The sequence below is a fragment of the Neopelma chrysocephalum genome, unplaced genomic scaffold, assembly GCF_003984885.1.
Source record: "Neopelma chrysocephalum unplaced genomic scaffold, ASM398488v2 Primary Assembly neopelma1_72, whole genome shotgun sequence".
In the NCBI taxonomy this organism is placed as follows: Eukaryota; Metazoa; Chordata; class Aves; order Passeriformes; family Pipridae; genus Neopelma; species Neopelma chrysocephalum.
Genome location: NW_020897732.1, coordinates 6,403,144 through 6,409,143, shown reverse-complemented (window position 1 = coordinate 6,409,143; position 6,000 = coordinate 6,403,144). Strand labels below are relative to the sequence as shown.

General features: G+C 45.1%; 1 protein-coding gene across 4 annotated transcripts in view; it reads left to right on the top strand.

Annotated features, from left to right (window-relative positions):
* The first annotated feature begins 210 nt into the window (after window positions 1–210).
* Window positions 211–6,000, top strand: part of ZMYND11 (zinc finger MYND-type containing 11) — a 106,071-nt gene continuing 100,281 nt past the window's right edge. For 2 of the 4 annotated variants that reach the window (XM_027686790.1, XM_027686789.1), the window contains exon 1: window positions 212–447. The gene's annotated coding sequence lies outside the window, so the exon portion shown is untranslated. Of the gene's footprint in view, window positions 448–834; window positions 911–6,000 lie in introns of those variants that run through there. The other 2 variants (XM_027686787.1, XM_027686788.1) reach the window with 2 other exon arrangements.

The window sequence follows — 6,000 nt, the reverse complement described above, 5'->3', positions numbered from 1 at the left end:
TGTAATTTCTCCAAGTTGGACTTCATGATAGAAGGAATTTGCGTGTATCAAGGCCAGATAAGCGCCATATTTTTCCTCTGAAATGAGATAGGGTACAGACCTAAGACTATGATAAAATACATACATAATAAATAGTTAAAGATCCGTTTCAAATGTATTATTAAAAAAAATAATAAAAGAAACAAACAGCAACTCCAGCAGACACCACTAGAGTTCTCCTTCTCCCAAATATCCCTAGCACCATCCTAAACCCTGTTTACCCCAGAAACCTGAACTGTGGACAGACAGAAGAGGAGAGAGAGAGAGAAAATTCAGACACAATAAAACTCTGAGGGGAAAAATATGTGGAAGGAGGAGGCAGCAGCGGCCTGGGGAAGGGATTGAAAAGTTTCCCCTGGCTTAACTTCTCCCCCCCTGCAGCAGCAGAAGCAGCGCCAGCAGCACAAGGTGAGAGAGACTTTTAAGTCTGGGGAGGAGGGGTGTGTGTGCGGGAGGGGGGGGTGAATTTACAGCCCTGTGGATATTTCTGTGTCTGCCTCCCTGGCTTTGGGGTGCGAGAGACGCCGTGTCTCATGCTGGGTGGATTTTTTTTTTTTTAATATGATGGAGGATTATAAACATGGCGCCTTAAAAAAACTACAAAATCATGTACACACTGTTCCAAGGAGATGGGGGAGAGGGGACAGGGGAAGGGCTGGGCACCAGGGGAGGGGGCAATCCTTCCCCGCGGGGTGCCGTATGAGGAGGGGGGAGCAATTATACTTAATAATAAAATGTGTGGGGCTGCGGGGGGGAGATGGAAGGCGGGATTTTTTTATTATTATTATTATTTCATTTTTCGGAGTGGGCAGGATTATCTGGCAGCCCGCTTGGAAACCGCGGAGGAGAAGGGGACGGCGGCGGAGCGCGTGTGATTATTAACGGCGATTATTTTTGTACCCCGCACCTTCCCCCGGTCGGATTTCGGCTGGGAGGCGGCGGCGGGTCCCCCGTGCCGAGTTGCAGCCAGCCCTGGGGCCGGGGCGGAAGGAGGTGGGGTGGGGAGAGGGGCGCTCCGGGGAGAATCGCCGCTTCCAGCGCTCGGCGCGGGCCTGCAGGGCGCGGGGAGCCGGGGACTCGCGTGAGAGGCGAGGCCGGGCGGGGTGTGGCGCAGCCCGGCCTCGGCCCCGCCACCCCCCCGGCCCCGCTCTTCCCCACACGCGGGGCCACCGCTTTGCTCCCCACTCTCCCCCGCTTTCCCTTCGCTCGCACCCCCCCCCGCCGCCGCCGCATTTCCTCGCTGGGGAGGGGGGATGCCTGTTTGGAGGACGGGTCTTGGCCCGAGTAATGGCAGCTGCTCGACAGCGCCGAGGCTCCACAGGAGAGAGAGACGGCGGGGCCCCCGCAGGCCGGGCGAGGGGCCATGGCTGCCGTGCCCGCGGGGGGCAGGGGAGGGGACGGGGAGAGGGGTGAACTCGGAGCCCCAGCCCTCCTCCCCCCGGCGGCTGCGGGCGGTGCCACCTCCGCGGCCGGGACGGCCTCGCCGCCCGGATCGCCCTGTGCCCCGGCACGGCCCCGGGGCTGCCTCGCCTTCCCCGTGTGTCTGGGGTAGGGCCCGGGGGCAAGAGGGGCCGATTTCCCCGCTGTGTCCCTTCGGCTCCCCGAGAGCAACGCGCTCGCTGTCCCCACCAGAAAGGTCCCTCCCGGAGCCCCGCCGGGCTCGGCGGCCTCATTCCGGGAAATGTGGACCATCGAGGGGCTGGCTTTTGTTGGGGGTTTGGGGGGTTTTGTGTGTGTGCGCGCGTCCCTGAAGCCGTGTCTTCAGATAACTCCCCTCGGTGCACTTTTGGGGGTGTTCTCCCTCTCCCCCTGCCTCGGGGCTGCTCAGAGGCCTGTCTCCTTTCTTTTCGGGGAAAGGATGGAAGTGTAGGTGTGGGGGTGCCCATGGTAGGGATGATGGGGAGCTTCGGCACGCTTCTGCCGTCTGTGTGCTCCAGACAACAGCCCCCTTGTAAAATATTGATGTTAAGGACTTGAGAAACTTTGTGTATGTCTTTTGGGGCTTATCCTGAAAACAACAGACTTTCAGAATTTGGTTTTGGTCGTCTGCGAACGAGGAAGAAAGAACTTTACCGAGGCTAGAGATGGGGTGGCTTGAGAAGAGGAAAAGGAGTGAAAAACTCTTTAATTTGGTGCTGGTTGGTTTTATAATTGTATAATTGGGCATTTAACACCCTGGAATCATCTGCCACGGTTTCTGTATTGTAGGGAGTAATTCTATTTGTTGTAGTTTTGAGAAGATCTTACTGCAGTAAAAAAGAACAAAGGTAGAAAATGCTTTCTTGTCCTAGATAGGCTGATATTTTCTCACTTCTGTTGCTGTTCTCTGAAGGAAATTGTTTAATTCTTTAGGGGTGATCACTGAGACAGGTGTCAGGAGGGGGGAATAATGCCAGTTTGTGGTTCAAGTTGCAGTCCCTTGGGTTTTTCTAGTTCCTCATCCTTCAGTATAAAGGACCTGGCATCTCTCCACTTTTTTTTTTTTTAAATTATCAACCATTCTGAGTGTGCTACAGAAAGTCTTTAGGGAAGTAGACTATTTGCTGACTGGTGTTTTGTATACAAGGGAAAGTACCCACAAAATAATTTATAGTGTGGATTTGCACCATTAATTAATTCCCACTGTGGAATTATGGCATTAAAATGCCAGATTTTCCATGCCTAAACAAACCTTCTCTGCTTTGACCAGATAGTTGTATGGGGAAGGGCGGGAAGGGAACGGTTCATGGTCTATGTAGTTCATCAGAGAACACTTTATCTTGCTGATGGTTAGTTTGGTTTTAGTGAGTGGGGAAAAAAGTAACTGTGTTGATGACATTTTGTTGGTTGTGCTTGGATGGTGGTCTCTGCATCTGCAACTGATATTTGGTATCGGGTTCAGCTCAAAGGACCGAGTGAGAAAAATTACTCTTCCACTGCATCTCCTGAACTGGGTAATGTGATGGAAATTGTCTTGTGATGAAGCTACACGAGGGGAGTTGTGAGTGTGTGGATGTTGTGTGGGGGCGGGTCTTAAAACTTCTTTGATGCGCTAGAAGATACTCTTCCACAGTTTGAAACTTTGTAGCACAAGTTTAATGGTGTACTGCACCTTTATAGGTGGTTGGGTTTGGTTTCTTTCTTTTTTTTTTTTTAAATCTAAGCAAGAATTTTAAATATAAATGTAAAAAAAAAAATTGTTCATGATGAATTAAAATTCTTAGTAGTTTGTCTTAGTTCTTATGTAGTATGAGCCAGAGCAACACATCTTAACTTTCCAGGAAAAAATTGAGCACTATTGAAGTGACAAGAATTTCATGACTGGAATTGCTGTGCGCATAGTCTGTAGGACGTTTGCTGTTGTGTGGGGTGGTGTGTCCATACGGCTTGTATCCAGTAGGCATTCTGTGTGCAGCTACTGTTCAGGTTGCCTGGTTCAGGTTCCCCCCCTGCCCTTAGAGAGTAGAAAGAACTGTTCAGAAAGACCTGAGGAAGAGCCTAAATCATTTTTCAGCCTAAGGTCATCTCAAGAGCAAAGGAAGTGGTGCAAGGCTGTGAAGTGTGCTCAGCTTTTCCACCTTGCAGGTAAATAAAACATGCCGGGTGCTGTTAGTGACATGGTGCTCCCGGAGAAGAAAACAATGGGAATGGACAACTAATTTGGCCTCAAACTCACCTTGAAGTCTCAGGCTACATCTAGACTGTCGTGCATTTCTACCTGTGAACTGCATCCTGGGGACCACTGAAACTGTACTGTCTGCAATCTCTGAATTAAAATAAAATACTTCAAAAAGAAATAGATAAAATATAACATTGAAAATGTTTTCTTAATTTTAGGCATCTAAACCTCTCCACAGATGTCTGCATTATCTGGTTTGTTAGCAAATTGTCTCATTTCACACGATTTGACAATTGGGAAATTTTAGAATTAGAAGACATGTTTTGAAATTCAGGACTCAATTTGCGTCAGCTAAAGTTCAGAAATTTTAGACATACCTGTAACTAGTTTTCATAGTTACTGCTTTCCACAGTCTTTCAGATCATTTAACTCTGGAAGTGTGTGAAGACCTCAGGCAGTGTGAATTGGTCCAGGCTAAAAGTTCTGAAAGAGGGACAAGGTGATGATAAAGATGTCACCAGTAAACTTCTGATTTTCTTCTTAAATGACTTTTTAGCTAGGTCCAGATTAGCATAAATGTCAGTAAAAAAAGTCTTTTACCTGTAATGTGGTTTGTTACAAATGCTAAGTTGAACTATAAACAAAATTAATCTGTGCAAGGTATATGTGGCTCACACCAGTGATGAACTTTGTTCATAAAATGCCGAGTTGTTTAAAATTACTGGCCAAACACACAAAAGAGTTTACTTTCCTCAATGAAGTAGAGTTTGGGGATTTTTTCAAAGGTTAGATCAGAATTGTTAGAGCAATTCCTTTTCTTATATCCATCCAGTAAATATATAAATTTATTTCAAATCCTTGCCACTGATTTTATTAATTGCAGTGGCTTTTCTTCCATGTAATAGGACTTTCTTTAGCCATCCTTCTTGCACTGATTGTTTAGGAGCTAATGTCAGATCATGTTCTTTATCTGCAGGGGGTTTTATGCCTTGGTTTTTGTTGAGTTTGCTTAGTCTCAGGATGCAATGAACACTCCCACAGTACTTGTGTAGTACTTGGAGCGTGGTGCCCTTGGTAGCTGGGCAGTGCAACGTATGTCATCTTTTATATAGCTCATACATTTTAGTCTGTCAGTGTTGCTTGTGCTAAATGTTGTGAACAAAGATTGTTCTTGTCAGGTTCTGGATCATTTTTGATCAGTTGAATGTAAATTTAGCTCATAATTGGGTTATTGTTCTAAGGTTTAATCTGCCAGTTGGGAGAGTATAACCTGCAAAATAGGTAGTTTATAAGATGATGTAATGATTCCATTTTGTAGGAATTTCTTAGTAAGTTAACTCTTATGTTACAAAAAAAAAAGAAAAGAAGTTTTCATCATTTTTCAGTGCAGTATAAAGATGCAGATTCTCTAGTTGTGAGAGTATCTTGTCATCTATATAAAATTCAAAACAGGGGTGGAAAACTCCATAAAATCCTTCATTCCTGGGTGTAGTGGAGGTAACTGGCAGTAGGTTGATAGGCACCAGTGTGGCCGTGTACAGTATAATAAACACTGTGGCCTCAAGCCTGCACAGGTGAACTCCTGTGGCACACAGGGCTCTCTGATTTCCAAGGCCTCTACATGCAGCTCCCTGCAACAACAGGGCTGGATTGAGTCCATTTTTTTCCCCTATATTTTCAACTGTAGTCTTTAAACATAGTTTTATCATCTCTTTAAACCAATGTCTGCCATCAAGTTAATTGAGTGAGCCTGAACTCTGTGTTATTATTTATTTATTTATTTCTAACATGCTCTGGATGTTGAATTATATGAAAAAAAATTTTTAGGGGTAAAAGTAGCATTTTAGTAAGATTTCATTCATATTTATGTCTTTTGGTTTATTTCTCCCTGAAATGGCTGGGATCTTTTAGTTCTGTGGGCAGGTGAGAGAAGGCACAATGGTGATACACTGTGACATGTCCATGAACCCGAGTTAAAGCTCATGGTGTCTAATTTTAGGTCAGCCAGCTTTGGTAATATCCCATCAGAGCCTGATCCTGTAGCTGTACCACGCAGATAAATCCAAGGCATAGTTATTGAGAGTTTGTGTACAAAACGTCTGGTTTTGATTTTCTTCCAGTCTCTCATTTTCCACTTCACTAAAGGCAAAAGTTTCTGTTATGAAAGTAGAGAGACATGTAAATTGAGTTTAAAGTATGTTATTAGTTCAAATGGCAGGACCACAATATTTGTAATTCCAAAATTAGAAATATATTAAAAAATATAAGTGAAATATATTTTACTGATGTATTTACCAACAATGAGAATACCTTTGAATATACCTTTACACTATATTAAATTTTCAATTCCAGGATTAAATCTT